General features: G+C 48.7%; 1 protein-coding gene and 1 long non-coding RNA gene across 5 annotated transcripts in view; one reads left to right on the top strand and one right to left on the bottom strand.

Moving 5' to 3' along the window:
* Nucleotides 1–2,988: 2,988 nt before the first annotated feature.
* On the bottom strand, nt 2,989–7,302 carry LOC118259420 (uncharacterized). Of its 3 annotated transcripts, XR_004782025.2 has the most exons (4): nt 7,158–7,302; nt 6,340–6,504; nt 5,827–5,929; nt 2,989–4,870 (listed from the first exon to the last, which is right to left on the bottom strand). It is a non-coding gene; the product is annotated as an uncharacterized LOC118259420 (long non-coding RNA). The 3 variants fall into 3 exon arrangements; XR_004782023.2 differs by lacking the exon at nt 5,827–5,929 and having other exon boundaries at nt 7,158–7,288; XR_004782024.2 differs by lacking the exons at nt 5,827–5,929; nt 6,340–6,504.
* A 116-nt stretch (nt 7,303–7,418) lies between these two features.
* The window catches only part of CTDSPL2 (CTD small phosphatase like 2), a 43,902-nt gene continuing 33,544 nt past the window's right edge, over nt 7,419–17,776 (top strand). The window contains exon 1 of one of the 2 annotated variants that reach the window (XM_050713027.1): nt 7,419–7,440. The gene's annotated coding sequence lies outside the window, so the exon portion shown is untranslated. Of the gene's footprint in view, nt 7,633–17,776 lie in introns of both variants that reach the window. The other variant, XM_035568973.2, reaches the window with a different exon arrangement.

The raw sequence follows: 17,776 nt of genomic DNA, 5'->3' as shown, positions 1-17,776 counted from the left end.
TGAATTCTCCAAACCATTTTGCAATAGATCATAACATTCCAAAAGTTTGTTACGGGGTAGCCTGGAGACTTTATTTCCACTTTCATTCCCTACACTTGATTTTTCAATCTACTAATAAAACTCTTCCTGGGGCAGTAATGAAATGGAAACCCCGTTGTTCGCAGAGCAGAGGACGGGCACACACCCGCAGTAACTCTGTTAGCAGCACTAAGCTCATTCCTGGCACAAGGCTTTGATTCATGCTGCTCAACTTCAGGCATTCAGCAAAGATAATTTGAGAAGTGTATAATTGTTCTGGGTTTCCTTTTAGTTTATGGCAAGGAACAGGCTCCTCCCGATGGAGATTCGGCTCTCTCCCGTCTTCCATGGAGTACTGGAGCCCCTCGCTCCTGACCGAGACAGACAGGCAGAGTGCCTGACGCCAGGAGGGATCAATCCGGTGAAGTGACTGATCCAACACATTCGGATCTTGCCTTATAAGATCATTTTCATGGGACCAATTCAACATATCCTGAGCAAAGGCATCCCACAAATCCCCATCAAAGAAATCTATCCATCCTACAAAAAAAAAAAAAAGGAACAAGAAATAAGCATGTTCTGAACGTGTGCACTTCTTTGGAAGCTTTCCACATAATTCAACCCTTTTCTACTTTCCTCTTGCCATTTCAAAAGCCAAGTGTAGTAACTACCACGACTGCCAGGTCACAGAAAGAGTAAACGGAGTAAAAAACTACCGCATTGCCGTGCTGTCTGAAGTTGTTCTGATGTCAGCCAAGAAGTCTTAGGGTGGGTGAAGCCAGTGTTCAGAAATGCCTGCAATACTTCTCCTATCTCAGTCTCCAAAACTTACTTGAACTCTAAAAGCTGCACAGGCTAAATAAACAACTGTTACACGTAGTCCTTGGTGTAAAGGAATAATGGCAGCTGGCCAAACAGCAGACGTTTGGATGCCTTCATTCTTTAGGGACAGGATGCAAACCCCAGATTTTGGCATCCAGTAGAATAATGGGGTAATTAAAAATATAATGCAGGCTGTGGCAGCAGGGTTATTGAAAGAACTGCTTTCAACGTATTGTGAACTATCTGCACCCACTTAAATATGGAGATCTCTACCGACCTCTTAATTAAAGAATAACACCACCTTACAGCTTCAAAGCACAGTACAAATGTAAACTAATTAACATATAACAACTGCGTGAGGAAGTTTAGGAAAATACTAAATTCCTCAAACACTTAGAGCTGATACCATATCAAAGGCCAAGAAAATTCTTGCAATTGCCCCATTTCCTAAAGATTTCAAATGCAAAATTACAGAAGAACAGAACACCTATACACTTTGCATAAATAATCAAACTTTAAAAACCCCAATTATAAAAGGCTATACTTTAAAAGCACTTATAAGTCCATGTAAATTAAATGTTCGGATGCCAAAAATATTTTGCTCAAGGTCAAACTGAGAAAATACATATTCCCAAGTCATTTTTGATCAGCAAGTGATTGCAGTACTTTGTTTTTATGCCCAGCCCTGAAGAGAAATCTGACTTGAGGAGACATTAGCATACAAATGGGATATGAACTTTCAAAGCTTATGCAACTGCTACTCCATTACAGACGCTCAAATCAATTACATTGTTAAAAATCAGAGGAAAAAATCTTTGTTTCAGTTTAAAATATGAGTACTCTCTTATACCTCAGAGACATAAATGGAATTCGAAGCTGGTAGAAGTTTAGCGTGTTAAGAACAGGGGAAAAAACAACCAGAGTTCAGTCAGTGTTCTCCCTGCCGCTATTTTCCTCCCTCCCCTCCTCCTTACTTCCATTTTCCTCTCCTCCTCTCCTCCCCACAGAAAGGGTTGGAGAGGAGACTACATTTTCCTCTCAGGATGATTTAATTCAGTCTTCAAATTAGAGGGATGTTTATCCTGCTTAGCGGGAAAAGCCTCAGCACAGCAACGACCACATGAATTCCAGGTACCTCTGTAATGAACAGATGGAAAACAATTAATAGCAAGCTGAAGACTTTGCTACCAAGAGCGAAGGATGATTTCAATGCCACGTATTAGAAATCCAAGCACCTACAACAAACAGTTGAAGAAATAATTTGTTCTAGTTCGTCCCACTATCCAATTTTGTGGGTTTTCAGTAGACAGGTTTTCCCAAAGCTTTCTCAAAGTTACACGGATCCCACAAGAGCTAAAACTCCTTGGTGAACCTAATTTAGTTTAAAATTAGGAAAACCAAGCTGATGAGTAGTATCTCACCAAAAGGGAAAAATTAGCTCTGTATTAAGCAGATGAAAAATAACCATTTTTTTCAGAAAGCTGCAAAGAGGATTCTGCTTACATTTCTTTAAGACTAAAGTGACAAATGGCAAGATGAAAACAGACACTAAACAACTGATGATATATGTATTTTATTAAATATTATTTTACATTTTCATATAGACAAAATCATAACCAGTGAAAAACAAAGTCTGCAAAGCAAAAGAACTCTTGTAAGCATTTTGCAGTACAAAATTACACGTTTTCAGGGATTCACAGCATGATTTGCCTGGGAAATACACCAGGGTGACTGGACCTGAGGCTGTCACGCCCTTCTGCTTCAGTGGAGCATTGATACATGCCACAGACCCTCTGCAGAAACAACCAGTTTTATAAAAGGCTGCGTGAGCCCCCCCACCCCCACACACGCGCTGCACTGTTCCACCCGCCAGAGGCCAAGCCTCGAGTGGAGGAGGAAGAGGAGCCAGGTCCTTACCTTCACGGCACAGCTACGGCAATGTGGCACTCCCCCGACCTCCCTGCGCACACAACCACGTACTGCTCCCCTCAGACTCTCGGCAATTTGCCTGAACAAATGCATGTGCACTTGTGGTACGTGGAGAATTCACCGCCACAAGCTCACTGCTTCCCACGTGTCTTAGAGCAACTGAAGCACTTCCATGCTTGCACACAGCCAAACACACCATAGAACAGCGATTGCTTCAACTTCCACGACACAAGAAAAGATCAAATTTTATTTGAATTCACGACATCGCATTTCTCTAAAACCCCGTTTCTCAGGTAGTAGCAACAGTAAAACAGTACCAGCAGTCCATTATCAAGCTTGCTCAAAACATGCTGTGAATTATCAGCTTTGCGTTTCCTCCAAACAGTGCATTAACAAAAGTGATTAACACCTGTCAAAGCGTTCTTACATTCTCCTACGGCAAAGACACATATGCAATGCAGTGTCTTCCTATCATAGGTTTGCTTTATGTTCTGTGCCCGCAGTGCTGCAGCCCCGGCACAGGCTGTGCCGAGAGGTGCTGGGGGCCCTCCTGCAGAGCTCCAGCAGCCGGACGTGGGCTGGGCACCAGCTGGGGGTGGCCCTGCTGGGGGGCGTTGGGCCAGAGGGACCCAGAGGTGCCTCCAGCCTCAGCCACGCGGTGGCTCTGGGAAAATGCTGTTTCACTTGAAGCGAGGTTCCTGAGGTCCCTAATTGTTAGCAGAATCTATTTCACTTTTCAGCACCAGCCCTTGAAGGAATTCAGTAACCGACAACTTTCAGCTTCGTCCGTATTATGGAGAACTTCACCAGAAATCATAACTGCAGTCCTTGCTTCAGGGTATATGCAGAACCTTAAATAGCCTCTGACCCAAGTATTTCAACTTTCAAGTTAAACTTTAAGTAACCTCAGACCTTTCTTTGAAGAGAAGGACCAGAATTTTTAATAGGATCTTTTCTGGAAGAAATTAGAAAAAGTGAGATTGGGTGCTTCCAATAGTCTGCATTGCTGTGGAGAAATAGTGCAGAGTTCTGCAATAGCTAGAAGTTTTTAAAGACTCCAGCACCAAGGATACTGTGTTTCTCTAGTACAGCACTGGTTTAAAGAAAATAGAAAAAAAAAAACATAAAAAAGCGGGGCATATATACCTATTTAGTAGACTACACTGGAATTTTCAAGACAGACAGAAAGGGTTACGATACTGATGCAAGAACTTCATGCCGATACAGAAACCAGCATGCTCAATCCCTAGACCTGTATCAATCTCTTCCCACCTAGCACCGATGGGGTTGCTAGTACGGACACTACAGTTTAACTTCCCCAGACTGGGCTTGACCACTTGCAGATGTGTATTTTCATCCCCAGAGGATTGTTTCTTGACTGTAGACACTTCAAAGACGTTCTGTGCTAGATCAAACATACATTTAAGTTGGTTTAAATTTGTGCTTGCCTTTGTTTCTGAACAGGCGCAGAGTACCATCTGAATCCTGATTCCCGTCAGCTGAAGTGTAAGCAGTCAGAACACCACGTCTGGGGCTGTTCCTGGACAGCCAGATTGGATCACAGACGTCTAGGCACAAAGGAGCAAGCAGAGCCTGGTAGCTGCTTCTCATTTAAGTCAAGTGCGTGGTTCTGTTTCCCTATTAAACAAAATTTATTCCCTTCAGACAAGCAAGAGAAACAACAAATACTGGAAATAGGTGATTTTAAAAATTTAAACCCAAACGAGAATTGTTTTGTTTATACAACTACCTCTCATAGTCACATCACAGTTATTTTCACTTTGGCAGAATAAACTACATTGAACGACTGTGCTCAGAGTAGCGACTGGGACCTACAAATAAAGAAAGATGTTGAAATGCTGGAGAACTTAAAGGGCCCCCACATTATCCAGGGAATAAAACCCTTTTCCACAGAAAAAAAAACAAAGCCCCTCAGGCAAGATTTAGGAATGCACCGTCTTCAGCTTATGAAACAGAATTCCAGGCGTGACCTGATCCTTGCGTGCGGGTCCTGACGCAGGGAAGAACAACTCCAGCAGCGTACAACTTCTGAGTCTTGCTGAGAAGTGCTGGACGCAATAGCTGGAAGTTACATTCAAACCTGTAACAAAATACAATCCCTAAATGCAGACATATGAAACAGCTTCCCAGGAGAAACTGGTGGGCTCACCCATGCTGAATCTCCGTAACGAATAGGAAAGTCACTCCAAAGCAAGTCATTTTCAATGAGCATGATCAGTGTGTAAACAACAACCTAATAGATCAGCAAGACTTTGGGGCTGCAGGAAGGTGAATTCAGGAGGAAATCATAAAACATGAAGAACGGCCTTTCAAATGAGCATTCACAGAGTATAACGTTTCAAGAATGTGCAACGCTGCTGGCAACTATGCATTTTTTTCCCTTCAGTTTCTCTGTAAAGTGAAGAAAACATGCACCTAGAATATCTCAGTCTGACAGTCCTTGAAATCTACTGTCAAGGGAAAAACCTGCCGTTGCCAATACACGAGCCTTCTCTGAAGCAAGCACACGTTCCAAGCTTGTAACGCTTCACGTGCGTACACGCAGCCACAGCACTATTTAGTGTTTTTCCATTTTACACACAGGCAGAGCTAATACTCCTTGCACGTTATACGTTATTAACACGGGGAACAAGTTTCAGCAGGAGGACCTTTGAACTTTTGCCTTCACAGCAATGCCAATTAACAACACGACTTGTTATAGTCCCACCCGACACGGGACCAAGCCCTCCAACACCAATACCCTCCAACACCCCCTCCCTGATAATTTGAGGATGGCACAAAGCACTGCGGAAGACATACTTAAATATTCCATAGTACTGAGAAGTACACCTCTCGTTCCCATAAAGATTAGTTTGAACCCTGAGTCATATCCTTTAGTATCTCTTCTAAATGTTGTTTTTTTGGCTTTTGTTATAAACGCACTAGATGGTTTTGGTATTCGTACAAATATCTGCTTGCTTCGAATCCTGCCAAATGATTTCCTCTGGCAGCTAGTTCCACTTTAATTACATAGCTTGAAGAAGTATTTCCACCTACCATTTTTCAAAACTCCCACTTTCTGAGTATCGTTGATGTCCTTTTGGGCTTGTACGATGAGACATCACAAAGTTATCTTGCCATACTAGTTCCTCTTAATGGACTGACAAACAGTTTAATTAAGTTTTAACATGTCCAAGCTAACCTTTTTCACAGCTGATCATACAAAAAATATTCAAGTACAATGCTTAATGATTGTGCTTAGGAATACTTGAATGCTCTAAAGGAATAAGGCCTGTTCTGAATAAGGACTACACTGTTCCTGCTGCCTTTTTATGACTTTTTTTCTTCAGAAACTAAGGTAAAATTATTTTTACAGTGTCTTCTGCTAAAGAACGAGTGCTGTGATAAAATTTTAAAACAAATTTTGGCTTCACAGCAGCAGATGTGGATCAGTTTAACAAGCCAATAAATAATATAAGTGACTAGAGAGCTGGGACTTTTATAATATGATGGGGGTCTAAAAGCTAAAATGGGAGTCAACAGGCATTAGAAAAAGAAAACGCACGATACCTGTGGGTTTCTGCCGACTGCTATGTGAGAGCGCGCACACAAAAGCTGCTTTTGTAGAAACATGCTACTTTCAGCACTAACTTCAGAAGCTGTCCTAAGGTCATAAACCATATTAATCTGAGAACCGAAGACTTCTGTTTACAAGGCTCGGTGGATAAAAGCCATCTCCGACAGAAAGAAAAATCAGATATACGAGTTTAGTAGGTTGTAAATTACCAACCCAGCCCTGCCACCTCCCTGCTGTCCTGCACAGGGTGCTCGGGCTGCTTCTCTAACGCACGCAACTGCTCCAGCAGGCAGCACCCCCAGCACCTCAAGAGAGGCTGCCTAAAAGTTGAAAATAATAAAGGAAGTGGGAATAAAGCCCCACGCTAGGCTCCACAGGCGTCTTAAAGCACCAACGCAGCCCTGCCTGCTGCTGCGGAAGGCAGCAGCGCACAACCCGGGCCGTCCCGAGGGGAGGGCCGGCCGGAGCGTCGGAGGGGCCGGGCGCTTCGCCCCCCGCCGGGCCGGTCTCCAGCGGCCTCCCGGGAAGGCCAGCGGCTGCCAGACCCGCTGTGGGAGAGGCTCCGGGGGGAGCGAGGCCGCCAGCTCCGCACCCCGCCGCCCAGAGACCGGGGGGAGCCGGGCCGGGCCGGGGCCGTTCCCCTCAGCCCCCTCGGGCACCCCGCGGCCGCTGCCCCCTCCCCGGGCCCCGCGCCTCAGGGAGCTGCAGCTGCGGGCGGGGCCGCTCCCCTCGCGGCCCCCCGTTCCCTCAGAGCCCCCCCCACCCCGCTCCCCTCACGGACGGCTCCCTCAGAGACCCCCCCCCACCTCACCTCAGGGCGCGGCGGCCGCCGGTCCCGCAGCCCGGCCCGGCCCAGAGCCGCCCCGTGAGGCGCCCCCGGCCCTCGCCGCAACCTGCCCGGCCCTCGGCGGCAGCGGCCCTCGGGATCAGGCAGCCGAGCCCGAGCCCGACCCCGCCGCCGCCGCCGCCGCCGCCGCCCGCTCCCCTCCTTCCCGGCCTGCCCGGCGCCGCCGGCCCCCGGCCCCCTCCCCCGGCCGGGCTGCGCGTGCGCGGCGGCCCCGCTGCCATCCGGGTCCCTCGGTGCGGTGCAGCAGGTCGGTAGGCGGGAAATGGCGACTGGCTGCTGAGCGGCTGCGGAGCGCCGAGCCCCGGCGGCGGTGTAAACACAGCGGCGCCCGCACGGCCCGGCCCGGCTCGGCACGCCGCGGCCCGGCCCGGCCCGGCCCGTCCGGCCGCCGGGGGCCCGGCCACCGGGGGCCCGCCTCCCCGGCACCCCGCGCCCGCAGGTAAGCGAGGCGGCGGCTCCGGCAGCGCGGGGTCCCAGCCCGGGACGGGGGGGGGGGGGAAGCGGGGTGCGGCCACCGGGGGGGAGCCCCCCGCGCCCCCCGGGCCCCCCGCGTCCCCCGCTCCCCGCCCGGCCGCGTCCCCCCGCGCCCCCTCCCCTCCGCCCGTCCCTGCCCGGCGGCCGAGGCCAGCCCCGCAGCCGGGGCTCAGCCGGCCCGGCCCGGCCGCCGCGCTCGGGGGGCGGTCGGGGGGCGGCTGTCAGCCCCGCGCCGCGCCCCCCCCGCCCCTTCCAGGCCGAGGCCTGCGGGGTGCCCGCCCCGCCCGGCCGCCGCGGGGCTCGTCCCGGGCCGGGCCGGGGGCGGGTGCCGGGCTCCCGGCGGTAACTCGGAGCTCCGGGGGGCAGCGCGCCCTGTGCCGCCCCGCGCCCGGGTTGTGGAGCTCGGGCTGCGGCGCTGGGGGCCGGTGGCGGTGTCCCCCCGCTGCGTCCCGTCCCGGGGCTGCCCGGCGCCGCCGCGGTCGTCGCGCTCGCTCCGAGCCCGTTGTTTCCTGGCAGCGCTGCTCCCGGTGCTCCTTCTGCGCGTGGGGCGCTTCGGAAAGCGGTTCCGAGGTGGTGCGGATCGACCCGGCCGCTCGCGATAAGTTTCCGCCGTTACAACGCGATGGTCCGCAAAGATCTCTGCGTGTAGCTATTGCTCCGTCGCCTTGGGCGAGTCGCAGCCTCTTGCCATTTCTCCATCGGTAAAATGGGGATAATAATACCTCGGAGAGTTGTTACAAGAAGTAGTTAATGTTTGTAGAGGGCTTAAAAGACCTAAGTGTTATTAATTAAGCCCCATGACACATTAAGGTAAGAGTTAGTGAATCAGGTTTACACATGGATGAACCGAGGCAGGAAGAGATTATGATTTAGCTGGAGTAACGTATTGGATCTGTGACAATAACAGAAAACAAGTTGTAACTGCTTCGCGCTGTAGGCACAAGTGAACAGTTCTGTGTAACAGATACGCTTCCAAGATGATTTCCCCTCCCTCCGTTCCCCCACCACCACCCCAAACCCGAGCTTTTCTACCTCAGTTTCGCCTGTGTGACTTCCAGTTGAGTGGATAGCTCCAAGGACACTTGTGGCTTGCCCACTTAAAAGTGTTTCAGCAGTTTTCATAACAAGATATATGTTCTAGGATGCAAGCCAAATCCAGGCTTGAATTCCATAAAACATTCTCCACTTTTCCCCTGAAAACATTGTGTGGAACTTAGTTAAGACTTGATCCTGTTCCAGTCAGCGGAGTATGCGCTGAAGCTGACATTCCTGTTTCATCTGAGAAAGTTCCTTCGTTAAAGAAAAAATTCTGCTGTCATTCTGTCCCGCAGATTTAACGTTAGAGTTAGATCATTTTCTTCTAGCGATGTAAACATTCCACATATGCTGGAACTGCACATGCATTTTCATAATTTAAAGGTAATTTTCCATCTCCAGACTTCCACTGCGAGCCTTGGTAACTTCCTTCCCCGGTGTTGATTCCCCGGCAGACTGACATGACACTGCTGCAGGCTGAATAGCATCAGGTGATTAAAACTGCTACCGAATCCAAAAGGAAAGTTAGTCTCCATCTTACAGAGTTTTTCCATACTGTATTGGCATTTGTTGTCTTTGATCACTTGTAATGCTAGTGAGGGTGACACCAACAAAAATACTATTTCCAGAAGACTAACAATCACTTTTTCCTCTTCTGACAGTTTTCTGTGCAAATATCTCATTCCCATGGAGGAAACTTTTTCATAGGTGTAAGTGGAGTAATAGCTCGGAGTTCCTGCACATTTTTGTTAGGAACTAATACTGGAAGTCAAACTATTTTGGCAAGAGCTCTCAAGAGAAGGCAAAACAGCATGCATCGAGTAGGATTGGAATTTGGCAGAAATTTAAAATTAGTGTGTGTTTCTAGACATCTGTATTCTCTGACAGAAGCTCGAGACTTCTTGTCCTTTAGAAGGGATAACTGGAAGTTCCAGAACGTCTTCAGGATGGATTCAAGTTCACAACCGAAGAGCTGGAGTCAGTGTAGCTGTTTAACTCTGAAGCTGCCTTTTCCAGTATCTGGGGTCCCGGCTCTTCCCTATTCAAACCCTGTACAAGCTCTTACCCATCCGTGCGTTTTCAGCCTGGTCTCCCTAGGGGAGCCAATTCCTAGGGACTGCAGCTTTTGGACCTTGCTAGCGTCAGCCCAGGAGTACCCCACAGCCACAGGCTGCTCCCCCATATTCCCCCTCAGCTCCATCCTTATTCCCCACTTTCTCAGGAGCATTCCTCTCAGCAATCCTCCTTTCCCTTCTGATTCATCGCCCTGAGTGGGTCAGATAGGATGCTTCTTACTCTTTTTAGCCCAGGAAGTAAAGGACCAAGTCTGAACAAAATTCTTTCCTTTTGCTAGCAGCTGGCGTTACCGCTACAACGTTGGCACCAATCTCTTGTAAATTTTTAGCAGAAGATTGTTTTCATCTATTGCATGTGAAGAGCTCATCTGATGTTTATCCATCCCAGTTAGGTCTTCAGAAAAAGCAAACGTGCACCATAAGCGCAGAATTGATTAATCAAATTCATAATGACTTACAGTTTTTAGGGCAGAGTGTATGAATTGAATCATGCTGCTCTGATCCTGCAAAGGAGCAGTAAGCTCTTTACAAGCTGGTTTAAGAGGAGTAGCCATCTAATTCACGTCGGTTTTGACAGTGTCAGCCCTACGGAGTGCTTTAACCACAGGTTAAGTTGCTCAAGTGCGGTGTCAGTTGCAGTGCAGTGCATCGCCTCTGACTGCTCGGAGGAGAACTTCGCACACAGCTACTTGTCAGTGCGCCAGCCTAACGTGCTGTTTACATGGTGAGTTGCCTAGATAGCGATTATTTATTATTTTAGAAAAATATTTTACAATCACGGATGAAGACATATTCAGTAATACTTGAAAAATCAACTCTGAAATCGTCCACACCTAAAGCAATCAGAGGCTGGGTAGTAGTTTCCCAGTTGGCAGTCTTAACATTTTCGAAATAGATTACTTCCTAATCACATCAGTTCCAATAATTACTTTGATTAAAGTCCTCTTAGCTATGGAAAATAAGAAGTTTTTTCATCTTACCTCATGATCCAGGGAAACGCTTGTCAGGACAGTCTGGTGTAGGAAAACACCGAGTTGAGTATCAGGAAAGCTGAAGTGTATTTGCACCTCTGCCGGGTGCGTGCTCCGACACATGTCCTTTGTTGCCTCAGTTTCCCTACCTGATGCTTTAGTATTTATGGTGCTGGGCCCTGCGGACAGCCCGATGGGAAGCAGATGCGCAGCTGCTGGTGGGCAGAATTAACGCGGCAGCCACATCGATCTCTGCTGTAGGGTGACAAAAAGACGCAGCTCCCCACGGGGAAAGCTTTATGAGAGCTGAGCCCCTTCCGTTGGGTTTGTATGCATCGAGCTGGCAGAACCCTAAAGGCAGCACTGGGAAGCCGCCTGTCTGTTACCTTAGGTCTAAGGAGGGTCCTCTGTCCGCTGAGTGGTGCGATGCTGAAGGTGCTTGTAAGAGACGACAGGAACTGAAGTTACCCCTAGTAGTCCAGACACCCTTCTGAATCCAGAATTTCTATTTGTTGGGTGAGGAATTGGGTTAGAGGGCATAAAACACTTCATAGTTTCGCGTATAAAAATACTGCATCGGTGTAACTTCAAGGTAAGCATTATGGTGAAAATAGCTTTACCTAAAAGGAGCTGCTAACTCCAGAGCATCTGGAAAGTAAGCTCTGTATACTTGCTTAAAGTAGCACAGCGCTGAAGTATATATCCTGCTATTTGTTGCTGGCATACAAAGTGTGAGGAGCAGCAAAAAAATACACAGCTAAAACATTTGGACTGGGATTTACCTGTATGCGCAAACACGTGCGGTGACAGCACAGCAAGCGTGTCGTTATCAGCAGAGTAAGGCTAAGAGAGTGAGACTGTAGGGCACGTGAGCATTCTGGAAGCCTCACGTGAGAGAAAAGGGACCTGCCCTTATTTAGGGTACGTTTAAGAATAGGTGATTTAAGTTAGTAAATGAACGGGAACTCGCATCAAATCCGAGCGGTTGTCCTCAGCAGTTCAGCTTCTGCTGTACTGATTCAGTCTAAATCATAACTCGGTTTACTTTAGGCCATTCTAAATTATGATTGCTTTGATTCATCCTGTATTTTAGGAGGTGCTAATTAGAGGCAGGTAGGTAATTCAATCTCAGGATTAGCCTATACCACAAGGACTTCCCTGGCGCGGCGACAGCAGCCTCGACAGCAGCCTCGTTAGTGGTAAAACCCCTGCACAAAGGGGTTCCCTGTGCCAGCACGAGTCGCACTGCGCTCGCCGTGCTTTAGCTGGATTTGATGACACAAGATGAGTATTTCCCCCCCAGAATACTGCATCGGTGTAACTTCAGGGTAAGCTCTCACATTTCCGACAGCCTCGCCGCCCTGGCAGACACCAGCCAGTGGTTGGTTAGGCACCACCAGCGCGGATTTCCTTGGCTCGAGGGGCGCGCGGTGCCTCCTGCCCGGCGGGCGGCCGCGGTGCTGCCCCGTGGGACCCTGCCTCGTCCACCACCGCTGCCTCTAGGCTTCCCCTTCTGTAGCGTACCTCTCAGGGCGCGCGTTTTTGAAGTATTTGCTATTTCAGGAAGGAGTGGGCTGACTTGAGGCGGCAGAGCTGCGTTCTGTGTTTTCTTTTGCCTTCTCTGCGTTTTCCGTGCCCTTTTCACACAAGCTAACCCAGCGTCTGTCCCCGCTTTCCAGGACCCTCTCGTTTCCCGGGGGAGCTCGTCCAGGTACGGCAGCTCCAGAGCCCAGGGCCTGGGGGGCTGCTGCCTGTCCGGGGTGGGCCTGGCGGCGTTAATGAGGATCTGCTGGATTTGGAGCTAGAGGGGGTGAGAGAAGGCCGAGTGCTGGTAGTAGTTACACGGGCAGCAGTTAGCGCTGCTTCCGTCTCTGCCAAAGTATAGCACGCCTGAAATGTTGAGGTTTGTCTTCCGAGGACAAAAAGTCCACAAGAAGGAGGTAACTTGTAAATAGCAGAGAGAGCTGAGAACAGGAACTTGCAGGCTTTGTGTGTGCTGGATTTAAATACGGTGTATTTGATTGAGTTACCTAGCCCAGTTTGTTTGACACCTTCTTAGACTTGTCAAGAGCAAGCAGTTGTAATTAAATCAATTTAAGGAAGGTTGGACGAGCTTGTTTATTTTGCTTATCAAGGCAGAATCTATGAACGTTAAAGAAGAAAACAAGCAAGTTAGTGGAAGCACGATACTTTTTAATTTATATGTTCTTAAAAATACAGATTTTGGAGACTCGAGTGTAGCTGGAGTGATATTCTTAAACAACTGTAATCACTGTCTTTGGAGCTCCTTACTTTTGTGATGCCCAGGGGCCAGAAAGCTCGGGAGCGCTCTTAAGAAAAGGTCTCGGAGAGCTCAGCTGGAGAAGTGAGCTGTGTGGGTATGGTTCAGGTGAAGAGCTGCCATGCTTAATTGGTGTGCTTAATTATCCTGTTGGATTTATTTGAAGATAACTTTCTGGTGATAGTAGGTTGGTTTATTATATATCTGGAAAATGTTTGATAATGTTCGCTCTCAAAGATTAATAGTTAATATAAAAACGTCCTGAGGCAATTAACATAGTAGGGTTCCAACCCATAAAGTAGTTCAAGAGCAGAAGATAAACATTTGTCATCAGTGATCCGTGCTTTCAAAGTTAAAAAGTTATTTGACGAAGGTTGCTCTCTGCTCTGTCTCCTCTCTATGTATTTTCTGTTCCCCTTTTTCTGCATTTTGGGTGCTGTGAGGTTAGAGAAGTGTGCGCAGCTTTCCGCACGCTCTTCACTTTGTCGCTGGCAGCTCGAGAAGCTCTGTGCCCGCATTTGCAGGCAGACGATGTTTTGTCAGAATTTCTGGGGTACAGGGCCCTTTCTTTGAGGGTTTAGTTTTATTTTTAAAATAGAGTGACCGTGCTGACAAACCCGCTGCCATTGTTTCAGCTTACTCAGCGTTGTCAGCCTTCGTTCGGGCAGTCGGACAGCGTGGAGCAGCAGCAACGGACCTGTAGAGGGAATTTGTTGATGCTGAGCCCTTGGTGTGCAGGCGTCCGTGGAAGAAGGGACAAATCTGAAGCAAAAAGTCCGTAAAGGGACGAGGGTGAGAGCCTTCAGCGAGCCGTCACGGAATAGAAGCAAGTGGAGTAAAATCTGAACGAAGTTTCCTGGGCGGCTGGCAGGTGCCTTTTCACCCCGTGCCTGGGTTCCGTAGCCTGGCTCCGCGCTTTTCCCCGTGGCTACACCGACACCGCTCAGCTGCTTCGGTGCAAAGGCTGCCGAGTGAACTGGGCTCGCGACAGGTGGTTGTTTAAACTCATCTGGCTGGTCTTGCTTATCCTCTGTGTCCAAAGGGAGTTTAAGAAGCTAAATTCTGTTTTATGAAATATATGAGTGGTAAGGATGAGGAGAAGACTATGTATTTTTTTCTACTTAGAAGCCCAGTTTTTAAGATACTGCTCTGTGAGAGTTTTTAGTCCACTGTAGTGTTCAGGGACAAAAGATGCTGACCATTTGCATGAATAGAGTGCCTGCTTTTTTATGTATATATTCTTTAAATTATTTCTGAGTTCTGTTGCCGTATTGTAAGTGCAACAAATGAGGATCCTTCCTGAAAAGGGTAATCACAAGCACGAGCTAAAATAATCCATCTGGTTGGTGGTTGTTACTTGACCAGCAGGATGCAAGAGGTCTGCTTTCCCGTAGCCGTGCATCCTTTCAAGCCTCGCAGCTCCCGTCGCACCTCCAGACCCTGCACCCACAGCGCTCCAGGCGTCCCCAGCGCTCCCTCTGCGGCGGGGTTTGCGGTGTCCCTGCTGAATCCTTTTGGTCAGAGGCAGGCTGGGGAGGCCGGCAAGGCGGTGTGTGCGCGGCCAGGATGGACGGGGGTAAGGGCTGGGCTGCGGCTCGCTTTCGCTCACTGCTAGAAGGGTCTGGCTTACCCACAGGGCTTCAGGTATTCAGAAGACTTGTAGGAACTTGGTCTGTCTGAAATTTCCCCCTCTCTGTCAAATCACGTCGAGGGTGGTGAGCGGGTTACCAGGGGAGGGCTGACGGACACGCGATTGGATAAGCTTTATTTTCCCTGGAAACCAGGCTGTAAAAAGATCTACAGGCATATTAGAAAAAAGCTTCCCGGCGTTTATGCTACAGAATGCAGCCCTTCAGAGAGTACAATAAGCAAATGAAACCCTGGCATAAAACACTGGTGCTTTAAAAATTTGCAGCCGAATGGTGTCTGTTCCAATAACTTGCCATAAAATAAAAGGACAATTTTAAACCTGAGTCACTGAAAGAATTGCATCAAGGAAACAGCCCCGCAGTCAGTGCTGGAGCGGCCGGGGCTGCGGTTCCCCAGCAGCCTACAACATACAGCGGTCTCTCCAGTGCTGCTGGCCGGGGGTACGCCAGTGAGCGGAGTGGGCCAGGACGGGTCCTGTGGTCTCGTGAGCAAGCGGAGTGGCACCGGTCGCATCCTCCCAGCTCAGCTCCCTTCCTCCGAAACAGGGTGGCCTCCGTGTTGGGAACAGCCTCGCCTGTGCCCTGCTCCCAGCTGCTCCGAGCACCACCGGGGCTGAGCCGTGCCTTGGCACCCTCCGTGGCTGTGCCAGGGCACGCCGACAGCTAAGCAGCCGGGTGTCCGATGGTTGTAGGTGGGTGATCATGGAGCGCTGCCTTAACCCCGGGGCTTGCTGGTTTACTGCCGTGGCTGTCCTTTCCCCTGCCAGGAGCCGTACGTTTGTATTCCAGCCCCTGTTGGTGTGGTTCCGTGTCGAAGCCTTTCAGTTTAGCAAGCCGGCCTCAAAATTCGGCTAAAGGGAGGGTTCGCTGAGTGCCAGCGCTGCCCCGGGGAGGGCGCGGGAGTGTGACGGCGAGGAGGTCGGCTGCGGCTGGCGGGGGGCTGCAGCAAAGTGTGGCACGCGGGTGGGAGCGAGCTGGGCCGGCAGAAGGGAGGCTGCAGCTCCCTGTGCTGGCTGCTCTGCAAAAGCTTGGGGCTGGAGACTGCCCGCTGAAGGGCGACGGGCAGCGGGGGGATGGACAGCGCGGGCAGCATCGCCCCTTCCTTCGCCTGGCCTTGCTGCTGGAGGAAACGGCCCCGAGCCACGGCTTGCCTCTTCTCCTCACCCCCCGTTGGTCGCAATGCACAGTGAAAAAGTACCTGCCGGGCTGGAAGGGATGTGGAGGGAGGAGGTGTGGAAACGAGGAAGTACGCCTTTTGTTTTCATTAAAACGTTTATAAATAGCAAGAATATTCGTCCGTGATTTCGCTAAGTTGTTTCTTCAGGTGAGAAGTAACGTGCGCTTTGTTATAAGTATAGAAGGCACACCTTAATTTACATTAAATTTGGTATTAAATTAGCTCTCCTTAGTATCTGGAAGTTCTCCCAAATTCTGATGTAACGTAACTGCTCTGTAATACCGTGAACCAACCCGTGCCCAGGAGGGTGGCATTGCTCGGGAAGGGGACGGGGGCCTCTCTTACTCTGCTGGGTTCCGACGAGGGGCTGGATTTACTCCCAGTGCCGCGGGACGATTGGAAGAAGATCCAACAGCCACTTAAGCTCAGAGTTGATACCGGCGCTTTTCGCCGATTTCTCTATTTTAAAATACATAGGTGCGGATTTCTGGAAGAAGGGGCGAGATCAGCCGACTTCAGCTGCCTCTACTCGTTCCCATTTCCTAGTGTAGCGCGTGAATCCGCGCCCTGCGTTAAAGATGTGCAGCTTCCCTTTTCTCTGACTTTCAAGCTGCCAGGCGTCCTAAAATGTTAGCCGATTGTGCATGCTTATTCTTCAGAAGGCAAGCCCGTACTGTACAGAATCACAGCAGCAGCCTTAGTAGTTCCGCAGCTCCTACCTTTTGTTTGCAGACATAAACTTTGCAAAGTGAGGCGCTAGACAAACAGGATCTTCTCTCTCAGCGGAGCGATTCTCCGTCTGTTTGCAGAGCCGTACCTGCTACTTTGCAGCCATAAAGTTATTATTTCATTACGTCTCACGCATTTCAAAGTGGCAGAGATACGTTAGACCAAAAGGGAGGGAGTTAGATTGTCAAATAAATAAGTGAAATTCGGGGTAGAACCAAGGAAGAATGGAAACGTTACAGTGTGCTCCAAGATCAATCTTTGCTTACAAAACTTCTGTTGTTGTGCTAAATTGTGGTTATTATGCTTTGCATTATTGGCACGTTGTTCAGAAACCTCATTTAACTTTCCGCTGAATAGCCAGTGATTTTTCTCTTGTGGATTTTTCACCCAGAACAAAATAGGAAAAAAAAAAACAAAACACATTTAAATGAAAGAAAATAGTAAATGTAAAATAGCCTCACTGTCATGGGGTCAGACAGGTCCCTGAAACTGATCTCAAGAAAGTTTGTGGAAGTGAATGAGGTTCAAGCTCATAATGTCTCTGTTGCATGTTTTTAAAGTTAAACATAATGTCACTCGAGAATTAGTAAAGCTCTTATTTTCCAATTAATTTTAATCTAGGTACATGTATAAATGAGCAAATGAATCTCACTGATTGAAATGTGTAAGAATAAAGTTTTCCATTTAGGAATAGGGCAGTGGGCTATGAAAAAATCAGATATAAATCAGCATGTTTATGTAATGGAGAGCGTTTAGTTTTAGATCGGCACGGGCAGTAACTGGTCAAAAAAACTCGATTGTGATGGCATTTTCCCCATTTGTAACAACGTTGTTGGATTTTTTTATTTTTATTTTTTCATCAGGAAAGCCAAGTGCAAAAAGAGCATCATAGCAGCTCCTTGCAAGGTAGAGAGCAGGATTTAAACTATTTGGAAAGGTTTTGAATTTATAGTGCACCAAGGAAGATGTTTTCCAGGGAAATAAGAATCATATCATCATTTAAAGAGTTTTTATCCTCCAATACAAAGAGTCTGAAATAGCCTGCTGTTTTTAAGGCCAAAGGAGCAGCCAAAAACTTCATCTAGCCTTTTAAAAGATAGCAACCTGACAAAGCCCTGTGGAATACGCGATTGCGGTGCAGATCCCACAGAAAGATTAAGGGGAAGCAGAGCAAGTTTAGGTTTTCAGGTG

The sequence above is a fragment of the Cygnus atratus genome, chromosome 11 (assembly GCF_013377495.2).
Source record: "Cygnus atratus isolate AKBS03 ecotype Queensland, Australia chromosome 11, CAtr_DNAZoo_HiC_assembly, whole genome shotgun sequence".
Taxonomy (NCBI): domain Eukaryota; kingdom Metazoa; phylum Chordata; class Aves; order Anseriformes; family Anatidae; genus Cygnus; species Cygnus atratus.
Note: the sequence above shows the minus strand (reverse complement) of the source record. Positions and strands in the feature narration are given on the sequence as shown.